The sequence below is a fragment of the Emydura macquarii genome, unplaced genomic scaffold, assembly GCF_026122565.2.
Source record: "Emydura macquarii macquarii isolate MOO-44397 ecotype Brisbane River unplaced genomic scaffold, CSIRO-AGI_Emac_v2 contig_2199, whole genome shotgun sequence".
Classification (NCBI taxonomy): Eukaryota; Metazoa; Chordata; order Testudines; family Chelidae; genus Emydura; species Emydura macquarii.
Genome location: NW_027132336.1, coordinates 185,882 through 201,625, shown reverse-complemented (window position 1 = coordinate 201,625; position 15,744 = coordinate 185,882). Strand labels below are relative to the sequence as shown.

General features: G+C 42.2%; 1 protein-coding gene across 2 annotated transcripts in view; it reads left to right on the top strand.

The window, feature by feature from the left end:
- Window positions 1-15,744, top strand: part of ABLIM2 (actin binding LIM protein family member 2) — a 208,588-nt gene that overhangs the window by 190,453 nt on the left and 2,391 nt on the right. The window lies entirely within an intron of this gene.

Sequence of the window (15,744 nt, the reverse complement as noted above, 5' to 3'; positions counted from 1 at the left end):
CAGGAGTGATTCTGAAAGGAAATGTGGAGAGAGATAGGAATGAGTGTAAATAGTATTTCAGTACAATGAATTAGTAAAACAGCATTGGCTTGTAATGGTATAATTTTGTTTGGAGTTAATTTATAGATACTTTTAAATTCATGATGCTTAATATAGTAAAAATAATCCAGCATCTTTCAACAACCAGTATTTTAAATTTTGTGGGTATTCATGTTCAAAAATGACACATGGATTTAAATTGTAAAGAAAGGTGACTTCATAGAATAAAGACAATCAAAGTGGGCATATGTAATTCCTGTCGTTGAACAGCTTTTTAGATCTTTCTTCCTACAGCTAGATCAAAGCATATTGATTGCTACACATGCGTACTCTTACAGGGGGGAAAAACACACATCTCAAGTAGCGAAACTGAACAGTGCATATGGTACATACTTGTGTAATCTTTAAGGGTCAAACTCTGCAATCCACATTTTGAGTACCAGTTACTCATGTGAGCAGTCCCCATTGACTTCAGTGGAGACTACTCACAGGAGTGTTACTAAAGCTGAATCTAAATAAATAAATTGCAGCAATTTACGTAAATTGTTTTAGAAGCCAGTTTACTTAAATAGGTGCAGCCTCCTTGTTTAGATGCTCATATTTTTTGTTTTAGAGTGCTCCATAACAAATTAGCTTAAATTAATTCCTTGCTGACTTAATTAAATTGCTACCGCTTTTTGTGTAGACAAAGCTTTAGTCTAAGGATTTAGGATATAGTCCTAAAATGCTGCCAGTACTGTCGTTTTGAAAGAAATGAAGTTTGTTCTACAGTGTTAGTAAAATTGGTAAGAAGAATAAGTTTATTACAGCAAAGCTGTAGACGTGCATGTTCCAGAGGAGACGTGCCTGTTTTCAGAGAACTTATAGGCTCAAGGTTCTAAAGTCTAAAAGATTCTGTATTAACTATATAAAATTAGCACATTCATTAACTGTTACATTCCCAAAAGTTTTCCTATCCTGTCTTCCTTATTGAAGGAAGCCATTCCTCAGATTGGAATGAAACAATTTAAAATATTTTATTATTTAATTAACTTCTTGGCATCTTTAAATATTAAAATATTATATTTTAAAAAGTCATCCTGAACTTTGACAGCAAGCAATAGATTTTCTCATTATGAATTGCTTCAGGGTAAAATATTCCAGGTCACCTCAGTGACTTAATGAGCTAAGGGCTAGACTTTTAAATGTATTTAAATAGCTAAAGATGCAGATAGGTGCCTAGTGGGCTTTACAAGAAGGGTCCCCATTGAAATAAAGGGAAAATCAATGAGCGTTAGGCACTTAATCTGCATAGGTGCGTCTGGAAATCCCACTAGGCACCTATCTGTATTTTTAGGCTCCTTAAAGTTACTTGATAAATTTGGCAGCTAGGCTCCTAAGTCAGTTTGTTGCTTTTGGAAAATACCCCTGGTATTGACTTTTTTATTCTTCAAGTGATAATCCCTATGAGTATTCCACACATGGGGTCGCATGGTACCATGCACTTGAGTTCAGAAGTTCTTCAAAGCAGTGTCTGTTGGCCTGCATATGTGCAGTAGCTCTCCTCATACTCCCGACCAAGGGTACAAAAGGTGGTGTGGCTCGACGCCTCTCCAGTTCCTTCTTACAACTACATAGCCTGAGTCAGAATCATGTCCTCCTTCACTTCGTTGCATAACCAACATAGAAAACATTTGTAAATAGTTCTTTTCTTATATTAGGAGTAAGTAGTTAAAAAGCTTATAGTATAGTATAGAATATTTCTTTCTCCCCAGTTGGGGAAAACCCTCTCCCGGCTCAGAGTCCTGGGATTCAAGAATTGCATCTCCTGCTCTCAATCTATCTCCATCAATGACAAACATTAATGCTGCTTTACTGTTGGGTGAGGCGCATATCTCTGCAAAGTGCAGTATCTATTGCTCCTTCCCACCCAGAACTCAAGAAGCCCAGGAGCTTCACCTATGGAAGCACCTGATGGAGAAGGCTATGAGACCCCTCTTTGATCCAGACCATTGAGACCTCCCCTGTACATCGGCCTCAACTGCCTAGCCATGCCCCTCCAAGCACATGCCTTGGAGAGAAGCAATGAACATCTAAGCCTAAGGACTCATCTTCCAGGTTCCACATGAAAGAAGAGGGCACTCTCTTGGGCACAAGAACAGATCTCCAGTGAGGACTGTCCATAAGAAATCTGCTTCCTCCCTGAGTCGTTCCAGGTCAGGTGAGACATTGCAAGCCAAACTTAAAGAACTGGCTCCAATGAAGATGCCCAGATGCAAGAGCAAGACCCATAAAAAGAAAGATCTGTTAATCACCTCAGTACCAAAGCATAAGGATAGATGCTTGCTGGTTCTGTCTACGAGTGCCAGATCCATTGTCATGCCGCCTCATCCATCTAAAGACTGTCTGGTCACTACGGATGCACTGGATCAGACTTAACTTCAGGAACCCCTCCGATACCAGGGCATACTGGGACTTATATTACACCAAAGGATATATTCCTTCCTTATCTGCAGCCTGCACTTGTTTCCAGCCTGGCCCTCCCAAGGGATGTCCTGACTCTGGAGGAGGAGCCTACATTACCTCCAACCATCCATCAGGAGTGACCCAATACCAAAGGCACTGCCACTACCAATGGAGCAGTTCTCAGATTCGGAAGAATCAGAGGAGATGGCTGCACTGGTATCTCTGCAGATGCATTTCAGCCCCAATAGACAGTCGAGAGGTTACTGTCACTATTCTGCCTCCCCTCTTCCCAGGGACCGCTATTACCAATTTCTTTGGGGTCCCCCACAACCAATTGATCACTCTTTCTGGCCTTACTGGGGTCCATTGGATCTTTATGGCAGGCATATGGGGCCCCCTCAGAAGTCATACTGCTCCTCTCCCTCTTGTCCATCAGTGTACAAGGAGAAAGAGGTGAACGGATTCTCAGGTACCAACAGTCCTGATGGCTGCCTCTTCATCTTCCATGGACGAAGTGGTCACTCCTTCATCTTCTCTGCCAGATGACCATCGCCAGTACCAGGAGTTGTGACAAAGAGTGGCCAGTGACCTACAGATCCCATTAGAGGTGGTCTAAGACCCTAAACACCAGCTCCTGGACATCTTGCAACAAGAGGGACCAAGTAAAGAGACTCTACCCATCAATGAGGCCATACTAGAACTGGCTAGAGTGGAATGGCACACTCCAGCACCCTGTGCCTCTAAACTGAAAAGGGCCAAGAGGGGCCCTGTTCCTGTGAAAAGGGCTACATTCTTATTCTCCCATCCCACCCCCATCTCACAGGTGATGCAGGTACTGCTGAAGGGTTAGATCATGCTATCAAAGGGCCACCCCGGCAGATAAAGGATCTAAGAGACTGGACCTCCTGGGGAGAAAGGTTGTCTCTGCCACAGGCTTGCAATTTCGTGTCGCTGACTACCAAGCATTGTCAGCAACATATGATTTTAATACCTATTCCAGACTTGTGGACTTCACAGATAAGCGTCCCACAGAGGACAGGACCCAATTTCAGACCTTTTAGACAAGGAGAAGCTAGAGGCAAAGGTAGCCCTTCAGGCTGCAGTGGATGCTGCAGACACAGTTTCCAGAAGTTTGGCCACTGGTCTAGTCTTGAGCAGGGACTCCTTGCTGCAGTCATCAAGGTTTCCTAGGGAGGTCCAAAACGCCATCCAGGATCTCCCTTTTGATGAGTCTTTAATTTCTCTTTAATGAGAAATCGAACAAGTCCCTGCACTCACTAAAAGACTCAAGATCGACTCTGCATTCCCTATGGATTTATACTCAGGCCCCTAGAAGGAAACACCAGAGGCAACCCTACAGACCAAGGCCACCTCCTCCTCATGCATCTTATTACCAGCGCACAGCCAAGCTGCTGCGCAACTGTCAGAAGATTCAGTGGTCTCACTTCTCAGTCCCCTCTATTCCCTCAGCCTCTATTCACTCTCAACCATCAGCCAAGAGTCACTTTTGACATATTGGTCAAGACCTGTGTATCAGATGCCAGCCACCTCATCTTATGCAGTCTTACACTCTTCACCCACACCGCAAACAAAATCATCAGAGACAGTGGAGTTCTAGAGATTACCCGCCAGGGATACTCCATAGAGTTTCTCTTCTTCCCATGTCACAAACTCCCTTCCCCGTCCCCCCTTCAGGGACCACTCTGACAAGATAATTCTTCAACAGGAATCAGAATCCCTCTTACCACAAGGAGCAATAGAGTACGTCCCACCTCATTACCATGGAAGAGGATTCTACTCCCTGTATTTCCTAATTCCCAAAAAAGGCAGAGGGTGGAGACCCTCCTGGACTTCTGGCAACTCAGCATCTTTATTCAAAAACCAAAGTTCTGAATGATTACGCTGGCATTTATAATTCCCCTCCCTTCAGGACAGGATGTTTGCAGCTCTCAACATGAAGGACGTGTATTTCCATGTGGACATTCACACAGGAAGTTCCTGCATATTATGGTAGGCCAGGAATACTTCCACTTTCGAGTCCTCCCCTTCAGTCTGGCTACAGCACCAGAGTATTTACAAAGGTTTTCTCTGTGGTAGCAGCCCAGTTGAGATGCCAGGACTATACAGTACTCCCATACCTGGACGATTGGTTCCTGGTAGGCCGATCTCATCAGGAGGTCAGTTCGGCAACAAAGGTTCTGATACAACTTTTAACAGCTCCTCAGAAATGGGCCGTGATTGCACACATCACTCACAGACCACGAATCACAGTGCACAAGTGCCTCTCACTTTTCGGCCACATGGCCATGTGCACCTATGTGACTCCTTTTTCTAGACTTCACTTACAGTACCTGCATGCTTGGCTGCACTCAATCTATTGACCAAGCAAGGATCATATCCACTCCAGAGTTGCCATTTCTCTAACTTGGTGGTCAAACTAGGAAGAGATCATGGTGGGAGTTCGCTTCAGACCTCCCAGCTCCAGCAGCACCATTGTGACGGACTCCCCTCTTCTGGGGTGGGGTGCTCACTTGGACAGTCACACTGCTCAGGGTACCTAGACCACATGAGAGGCCTGGCTACATACAAACTTACTGGAACTGAAGGCAGTCCTTCCGCTTATATGCTTGCTCCATAATCAGATAGTGTCGGACAATATCACTGCTCATGGCCTATATAAATAAACAGGGCGGAGCAAGATCTCAGCCCCTCTGCCAGGACGCCATTTGAAACAGGTGCATCACAATACAAGCTGTGTACCCTCCTGGTATTCACAAGTCCTTGGCAGACAAACTAATCAGAAGCTTCTCAATAGACAATGAGTGGGAGATTCATGAGCAAGATATTTATACAGTGGGGTACTCAGCTGTGGGACCTCTTTGTATCCCAAACAAACAGAAAGCGCTCCTTATATTGCTCCAGGGTAGCCATGGGTTGCAACTCCCAAGGTGATAGTCTGCTGATGTCTTGGATGAATGGCTCAGATATGTCTTTCCTTCCATTCCCCTGCTTCTACAGGTCATAGAGAAGATACGTCGTGACAAAACCAACATCATTCTCCTGGCTTCCCACTGGCCCAGACAGTTCTTGTTCACGGAACTTCTAAAAATGTTTGCCTGCCCACGTATAAGGATTCGCCTGTTCTCAGATCTCCTAACCCAAGATGGGAGGAAGACCAAGCATCCCAATCTGGGCTCACGCCATCTCGTGGCCTGATTTTTGGATGGGCATCAGAAATAGAATACTCATGTTCAGCCCTCATTCAGGTGATCAATAACCAGAGTAAAAAAGAGTCTGCTAGAACTTGCTATTTAAGCCAGATGGAGACACTTTTCAGCCTGGGCATGACTGCATGAATGTTTTCCAGATGCTATAAGCATTCTGGTTGTTCTAGACTAGACTAGGACTATCTAGCCCTGTTGCTAAAGACTTCAGGTCTCTCTATTAGTTTGCCACGAGTACACTTACCAGCAATTAGTGCCTTTCTTTCTCTAGTAGAAGGACGCTCCATCTTTGCTCACGCAGCTACAGTACGATTCATAAAAGGCCTGATCAGGACCTACCCACCAGTGCTTAAACCAAACTTTCAATGGGACCTTAACCTTGTCCTGTCCAACCTCACTAGTCAGCCTTTCGAATCCATGGTGATGGATTACTGTGTTATGTATTATGTTGTATTATGTATTATGGCCCACTTGTCCTTGAAGGTGGTATTTTTATTAGATATCATCTCAGCTAGGAGGGTCAGCAAGCTTGGAGTCATCATGGCAGACCCTCATTATACAATGTTTCACTAAGAAAAGATTTCTCTTTGACTACATCCCAAGTTTCTTCCCAAGACTGTTTGAGATACACATCAATCAAATGATACACTTATCTCTATTTTTCCCAAATCCCCATGATTCCTCTGAAGACGAGATTTCACTCCCTTGATGTCTGGCATGCCCTCTTGTTCTACCAGCAGAGAACCAAACCCATTAGGAAATGACTGAGACACTTTATCATCATAGCAGAGAGGCAATGTGGGCAAGCCATATCGTCCCAGATTTCTAAGTGGGTCTCAGGATGCATCCTAGCGAGCTAAAACTTAGCAAACATTCCTTCCCCTGCGGGTGTCGCAGCTCACTCCACATGAGCATATCCACAGCATTCCTTGAGCACATGAGCATATCCACAGCATTCCTATCAGACGTTCCACTGCAGGACATTTGCAGAGTGGACATCTGGAGTTTGATTCACATGTTCGCAACGCACTATGCCCTAGTTCATACCTCGGCTGTGGATGCAGCGGTGGGATCGGCAGTATTGCAAACACCTTTGCTACCAGCTTCCTCGCACTCATCTCCAGTCTGAACACTGCTTGCCAATCACCCACATGTGGAATACACATAGGGACCAGCACTCGAAGAAGTAGTGGAGGTTACTTATTGTGACTGGGGTTCTTTGAGTTGTGTAGTCACTATCTGTATTCCACTATCTGCCTTTCATCCCCTCTGCTTCGGATCCTGTTGGATTGTGGTAAGAAGAGGAACTGGAGAGGTGTCGATCCACACTACCTCTTATGCCCTCGGCAGGAGCACGAGGAGAGCTACTGCACTTTGTGGGCCAATGGACACTGCTTTGAAGAACATCTGGACTCGGATTCATGCATATCCCCCCCATGTGGAGTACAAATAAAGACCATGCATCTTGAAGAACCTCCAGTTATAGTAAGTAACCTCTGCTTACATGATATCATATGTTGTTTGCCTCTTCCTGTTGTGTCACAATGATGTTAAAGGGTTTCACTGTATGCACTTTTAGACTTAGTATGTTATCATAGAACCATAGAAGATTAGGGTTGGAAGGGATCTCAGGAGGTCATCTAGTTCAACCCCCTGCTCAAAGCAGGACCAACCCCAACTAAATCATCCCAGCCAGGGCTTACCTTAAAAACCACACCTTAAAAACCTCTAAGGATGGATATTTCACCACCTCCCTAGGTATCCCATTCCACTGCTTCACCACGCTCCTAGTGAAAAAGTTTTTCCTAATATCCCTCCTAGACCTATGTTCATAGATTTATTTTCTGCAGTTAGTTTTATCACAGATTTCACATGTGGCCATGATTTGTGAGTCTTACAAGCAAATGAGCTTATAGTATCTCATGTTAAATTTATCTTTTCAGTTTTATCATTTGAATTTATCAGTTTGTATGTATGTATTTGTTTTTCTTGGGCTTTTCTTGAATATCTAAAGAGTTAATGATGACACATTATTCAGTCATTCCCAGGGAATGCAGTTGAAAGTCACTTCACTCATGTTTGTGCCTGTTAATTGTTGGTTTCAGAAGGATATATTAAAAACAATTGTTCAATAAAAAAACTAGGAATGCAACTGAGCGAATACCTGGCATACGGTTTTGTCTACCACCCTACTCTTGCAAACAGAAATCAACTGTTTATAGTGGGTGTGACCTTGTTTGAGCAGAGTCCACATAGTGATTCAAACATGTATATTCCTCCTAAAAGTGCTTACTTGGATCTGTTTTAAGGATAAAGTTTTCTCCCCTAGATTTTACTCAAGAGTTACAGTGGGTTCTAGCCACTTTTCAAGAAAATGTTGGAATGCTGTATGTGTTCAGATCAGAGGAATGGTTTATAGTTTCAGGCTGGAGTTTTAAAAGGAGCCTAAGGAAATTAGGGACCCAACCCACATTGAAATTCACAAGTGGTATGAAGAGGACACAACTTATTGACTTTAATATAATTGCACTATTTAAACTTGCAGAAAATGTGTTTAGTGTTAGCTTATCCTTATTGTATGCTTGGGCTGCTATCAGTGTTGGGTATTTCTTCGTATCAGTTTTCAGAGTCCTGATGAAAGAAGCCTTTGTCAGATGAAAATTATTCATTCGGAACGACGTGAAGCATGAAAAAAGTTAATTCCTACCAGGGTGGGAACAGTGTGAGAAGTTCACAGTGAGTTGGTAGAAGGTGATCATATAGACACGATAAAAGCCCAGACCCAAAACAAACTAGAAGACCTGCTTTAGGAACAAGATAAAAAGCCCAGTTAATTAAATGGAAACTTTTTGGATCAGGCCTATAGAGCTCAAGTCCAAGTTTGCTCATACTAAGCCTCTGAGCAGCCACTGTCAATTTGGAACTATGCATGAGAACTACATGCATATTAACAAAATCTTTAGATTCCGTAACATTATCTGTCTTTTTTTAAGGTACAGCAGTGGTTATAAGACTTGAATTGTTAAAACAGTCTTCTTTGTATGCACTGTGCACGCTTTCCATACATTAGCATAACATTTTTAATTACAGATCACATGCAGGGACCAATTATGTAATTCCCAATATGAAGAAGTGCATTTTGTTGAATAATGGTGTGGTGACCCAAGTTATCCTCAGAGTTACATGATGCTATATCACTGGATAGGTAAATAGCTCCACTGAGTGAAATAATGCATTTTTTTTTAAATTCCATATTAGAAATCTTCTTTAACTTCTTGGGTAATTGCCTAATTAAGAGAAAATAATATAGCTAAAGCGGTGCTGCAAAGAATTTTCCTAGAGCCTTTTGATATATCACAAGAGATGTCTCACAATAACATCACTGAGTAAAATGGAGCTCCTCTGTGATTTCATAATGTCTTGAGATATAAGGCAAGGTACATCCAAAGAGCCAAAAGTCCCTGGGGGAGAGGTCATACGAACCCTCTTCCCATTGCACATCTTGCACCCTGGCACTCAGGGACTGCTCTCTCTGAGTCCCTCAGTGTACCCAGATTGCCTAAAGGGGGGCAGGAATTAGGCAGGGCCATGGTTCCATCTACCTTTCCCCATCTGCAGCTTGCAGATCTGGCCAAGCATGCTAAAGGAACAGATTGTGTGAGAGAAGCTTTCTCACTCACCAGGGGTTGTGGGGCGCTGCCACTCCTCACCACCTCCCTACTGCTTGAGGCTGTGGCTAAATGCCAAAGTCTAGCTCAGTGACAGCTGCAGTCACCAGTTATATCCGTAGTCAATGGAGTTATTGTATACAGCTTGGGATATCCTTTAACGTTCATTAGAAGGCAGCTTGTGCCACCACTTAAGCATTTTTTCCAATCGCATAATTACTTAATAGAGTGAAATATTTATCATGTGTGCAGCCTAATTACCCATAGATGAGAATAATCCTGAATGCTCCCTTGGGAACCTAGCACATGGCTAATTACAGTTTTATAATTAGCCATGTGGTAGGCTTGGAAGAAGCATCCAGGAAGCCTGCTGAGCCCTGAGCAGCAAAGTAGAGAAGAGGGAAGGGAAGACTGACTACTCTGGTAGCAGTATGGCAGGTAGTCAATAAATGCAGTAGGGTGAAGCAGGAAATGGCCAGACCGTGTCCAAGTAATGATGGTCGAACATGATAAGGGTAGGTTCAGGGTTAAGTCATGGTGTGTGTGGGGAAAGTTATTTTAACCCAAATTCCTTTTATTCATGAGATATTTAGAATTGTGAAAGTTTTAATATCTTTACACTCGAGAAATGAATGAGCACGTACCAGGACAGAGCCGCCACTTACTCTGCAGGCTACTTGTGTGCATATCTGCCGTCCATGAGCGTAAGGAGCCGAGAGTCTGTCCCAGATTTTTTTATGACAATTTTCCATTTTGAGAGCTGGACGCTAGCTCAGGGCCAGATTCTGCAACTCTGACTCCCAGATTCTGTTGCTCAGAGGTGTGGGAATGTCAGTAGCAGTCCTGACAGAGACGCATTAATGGGCAGAGTGCAGGTGATATAATCACTGTGGTCACCACCGAAATGAAACAAAGCAACTGCTTAACCGCATACTATATAAAATATATAATATTTTAGCACAAGCATGTCCAACTGAAAGCACAGTATGCATTCAGGTTGGTGTAATATAAAGCCTAGCTATAATTTGCTCCAGAAACAGGAGTTAACAGGAATATAATGGGATTTTTGATGACAACAAGTGAACAGGACCTTGATTTTCTCTTCTTAAATTCATCCTCTCCAGCCATGCATTACATTGGATGGTTGGTTCGATATCGACTGACAAGGATGTATGATACCTATTGAATTTCCCACATTTCCCTTGAGATCTCCTGTCTAATTACTGACACAGCATAAGCTTCCTTAGCTTGTGCAAGCTGACACAACCAAAGCTTGACGCAATATGGCTATAGGTTAATTGCAGCCTTCCCTTCCTATAATTTATTCACATTAATGTGATGTTGCTAGCTATTAATTTTGAAGATTTCTGGATTTCATTACAAGCACGGTTCTTCTCAAAGAAAACAAAGTTACTGAATTAAATAAATGTTATAAATCTATTTAAACTGTTTAGTGATTTTTTTAAACAGGCCACAGAAAACAGAGACAAGCCTCGTTAATTTGCCAAGAAAAGCATCATTTAAAACATTAAATAGTTTGTGCAATTAATTACCTTTCTTCTGGCAGGCGATGTAATGAGCACATATCTGTAATACTCACTTTAATGAGCCCATATTTTGGAAAATGAGGATTTCACATTGTAATGCTTGTCTTCCTCCTTGCTTTAAAGAGATTTAGCACAACTTTTACTTAATGATACAATTTCCAAAAGTGTAATTCCTGATAATAAGATCTTGTGTTCTAATTTTTCCTCTGTGTGTGTGTGTGTGTGTATGCATTAATGGGGATTACTAAATTATGGCAATTTTTTGGTGGCCCCTTTTTTACAGCAGCATACACTACTATACTTTAGATGGTGTTAATATAGAGAGTGAGTGAGGTTAAGAGCAACAGCAGCTCTAAGCAATCAGTTCTTTACACTGCTGTAATCCCATTGTAATTAGTAGAGTTACAGTGGCAGAATAGCAGTGTGGAGAATACGACTCTCAGTCTCACAGGCCTATGCTGTTATTAAAACATGTAGTAACTGCACATGCTCTGACTCAGGTGGGAAGGGAGGCCAGGAAGTAGTGTAGAGCAGAGATTCTCAAACTGGGGGACGGGTCCCCCTCGGGGGCACAGAGTGTATTCTGGGGGGCGGCATTAGAATCTTTAGGGGAAAAAACTTACTGCGCACATTTTATCCACTGTCATGAATAACTAGCCAAGCTAATCCCTCCAGACAGATCAGGTCCTCAGCTGGCACTGTGCAGTGGACTCGAGATGGTGCTGTGCATTTGGACCGATTTCTGTTAAGCTTGCATAGCATTATACAAAGTCGTTGCCATCTGCACTTTAATCCGTTTGCTTCGACGCAGTTGTGCACATTTAATCGCAAGCATCGATCACCAGGGTAGTTCTGCTTTTGCTCTTCTTACAATGTATCGTGGGCTCTGTTTCAATTAATGCCTTGCTGCTCTTCATATTTAGTGAGAGTTGCATGTTGGTTTTTCTTTATCGGTATATGTAATTGTGTGGCGGGGGAGGGGGCGTAAACTACTCCAGACACAAAGAAGGGAGGCGTGATCAAATAAGTTTGAGAATCACTGGTGTAAAGAGCATCTGTACAGTCACTTCTGCCCTCCAGGGATACCTTGAGAGCTGCACAATTTCCACATAGATCTTAGGGAATCTGCATATTTTAGTGGGTTTTGCCACTTTGCCTTTCAATAGAAGGCAACTCACCCCAAGAACAATCTGAAGGAAACCACGCAAGTTGAAATTTGTTTAGTTTTCTGATCCTTATGTGGCTTTTTCCCATTTCAATGTTAGTGTGGCCCTTAGATTATTCACGCTTTGGGACAGGGAGCCACTCTTCCTCTGTATTCTGTACAACACCAAATATGCTACGAATGCACAAAAATGTCATTTTTCATTCCCTGTGCTAAACTGCAGGAGATAGCACCAGTTAAATAAGATATAATCTCAGTGATCACACAGCTATGATTTGTAGATTAATAAAAGACTGTGAGCATGTATGTGGAATAAAAACAATACCATTAAGTAATGTTTTGTGATACAATTGAAAATGACTAAAATACTGCAGTTCTGACAAAAACCAGCCTGCATATCTTTAGTGGTGGCTGAGTCACAGAAAATAGCGTTGAAATTTTTAACTTGCTTTTTTTCACTGAGCCATTCCTACAAGGACTTAAAAGTCACATCTTAGCCTTATAAAATACCCACACACAGGTTTACATTCTCTGTCCCCCTCACACATAAACTTTCTTTTGTTTGGCTAATGAGGCCAGACAATTTCATTTAAGATAATTAATGTTCAGACAGCTGATGAGAGAAAATTCACTCTTAGATTTCTTTGGGACTTGGTCTCCCCAACTTCCTTAGTGTAAAGCATTAAGTTCTCGGCTATAGGTAAAGTCCAACAATAGTAAAAACACAAAATTAAAATCATATGTACTGAGAAAAATATGAATAATTGCCATAACCTCTCCCAACTGGTCTTCTTCCTTGGCATTTAGACCCTTCAAACACTTGTAGACATTTATCATGCTCTCCCTTAGTCATCATTTGGCCAAGCTGATACATAGTTAGGTCTTTTAATCTTTCCTCATAAATCAAACTCTTCAGCCCCAAGATTGGTTTTGTTACTTTTATCTGAAGTCTTTCCAGTTTGATGACGTCTTTCTGGGATCAAGTTTTTCCAGAGCTGCAGACATTATTGTAATCACTGCTGCAGGGACATAGGGGGAAGCATGGAGCTAGGAGCTGGTGCTCATGAAGAGAAGGGTCCTGGCAGTGCTTTGGTTGGGGGGACTTGGTGTTTCTGAGTTGTAGGAGCTGGTGCTCCAGTGGCAGGGGGATAATGCTCGGCTGAGTGAGGGCGCTAGTTTCCAAGATGGAGGCTACAGCTAGGTTAGGCTGGTGGTGTGCTGAGACTGTCATGCTGACTAGTGTTGTCTCATTGTTTCCTTGTACTCCCCTGTCTGTAGCCTTCTGTTCTCTCTCATCTTACACTTAGATTGTAAGCTCTTTTGGGACCATCTCCTTGTTCTGTCCTTGTACAGCATGCAGCACAGTGGGGTCCTGGTCCACCACTGGGGCTCCTAGGTGCTATAGTAATTATTACTACTAATAATAATAGTAATAAAAGCCAAGGGAATGTTCTTGTTCTCTTTCACACAGTGCTGAGTAGCAGGGATTGAGGAGCACCAATCCAGGGGGCTGTGAAGCTGTTTTCCCAGCCCTAGGGTCAAGTGGTGGACAGGTGGGGAAAAAGGTAAAGACAGAGGAACTTCTCTGTGATTAGGCAGCAGGCTTCAGAGAGCAACAGGAGAGGAGGGAGGAATGGAGCAGTTCCTTCCTTCCCCTCTCCCCAGATTTGTTCCAGCAACCTTGGCGCTTTGGGCCACCCCCTGCTGGTGGGCACCCCCTGCTGACCCCCATTTGGGTCATAATCTACCAGCTGTAAACTGCTGTTCCAGTGCAGTGCAGTCTAGAGCCGTACTCAACAAGCAGTCTGCGTTAACAAAGAGTAAATCTAGCCAAGCAAATGTAATGGCTTTTTTTTTAATAGTGTTACAAAATCCGTGCAGGCAGGAAGTGAAGCTGTTGTCCTCTCTGGGTATTAGTAGAACATGTGATGGTATGTCTAATTGAAATTTGGCTTGGATAGGAGCACAGTCCTGTGGATTGAAAGCTGGCTAAAAGACTGTAAAACAGAAGGTAATCATAAATGGCAATGATACTGGGATGAAGAGGAAGGAGGAAAGCCATTTACCCTAAATTCCTTTTGAAATGAACACAGAGCAAATATCCCACAGGATATTGCAGGATTGGGCTCTTAGTATCTGATCCATTGCCTGCTGAAGTCAGTTGCAGTCCCTCTGCAGATTTCAACAGACACTAGCTCAGGCACAATGTTTTGTTGGAAGAAGTTAGATAATGTGCATCAATAAAAGAATGATGGAAAAAATTCCTCTGGAAGTTCTACTTGGAATTTAGTTTTGGTTGTCTGAGTCAACAGAGTGAAACTACCCATGTGGCTTATGCTTCTAATTTCTCTGGGAGTTTAAACTACAAAAATTCCTACCACTTCTCTTGGGTGGAGCAAGATCTGAAACTCCATCTCCAGTCCACAAAAGCAAAACAAAACAAGGTACCCTCCATATAGATTTTTCTCTTTTTCATTCCCATTGATTGTAAAATACGTTCTTGGACCCAGGAATCTGTTAAAGTTAAGGTTACTAGAATCCGTCTGTCCACCAGATTTTATAGGAATCCCATGACAGTATAGTGATGAGCAAGGTCATCCTCTTTTTCCAAATGCAGTAATTGTTGGTAGAAGGTCCTTTTAAAAGATATTGTCAGATTGCTGCTCTTTCCTACCTGAAACTGCTGGAGTTCCTTTGTCAATTATACAGTTTGTATTTGTTCTGTGTTGTGCATGGTGCATAGACAGGGTTGATAACATTGGCGTCATACAAAAATGAAAGAAGAGCTCCACACTTTTGGTCACTTTTCTTCTTCATACATGTAATGGGTTGCAACAGAGAAAATTACAATAAGGGGCTGTCCCTTCTAAGAAACCATGAATCCACCTTTCCAGCATTCTGAATAATTTCGGAATACAGTGACCTACAGTACAGACAGCTTAATTTACTTTCAGCAAGATTTTCCTTATGAAATTTACGCCGTACAGATGAAATCATATTGTTAAGTGAAAAATAAATCTGAAACCTTTCAAGTTTCTAAAAATGTAGCAATATATTCCTACAGTGTAATACGGTTTTGTTTTGTTATAAATATGTATACTACAACAACGACTGTAGTTTACTGGCTAACGCAGAGACCTGGGAAGTAGCATGCTTGGATTCTATTTCCATCTGCATGTGACCTTGAGGAAGCCGATTAGGCCAACATTTGCAAAAACTGGCCAGTTGTTTTGAAAACCTTTGCTTTTGGGAACACAACTTGAGACACTGAGGGGCTGATTTTCAATGTGCTAAGCACCCTCAGCTTGAAGTAATTTCAGTAAGAGTTGTGAGCATTAATGAAAATTGAGCCACTTCTGAAAAATTTATTTGTCACTCTTGGTAATTGTTGCTCATATCAATTTATATGGTATAATCTCTACCTAACAGATTAATTAATACTTGTAAAATGCTTTGACTGAATTGAGTCCAAAATAACTAATGGAGAATCTAAAAAAATCATTTTCATTTATAGTTGAGCTGTGCACCTTTATTCGTTGCAGATTTTTCTCTAAATATAATAATTAGGTATTAGGCATAACTTTATCACAGAGATCCCTTATGTTAGCCCCACTGGCAATATTATTTTTGTAATTCTCTCATTTTTGTTCTGTATC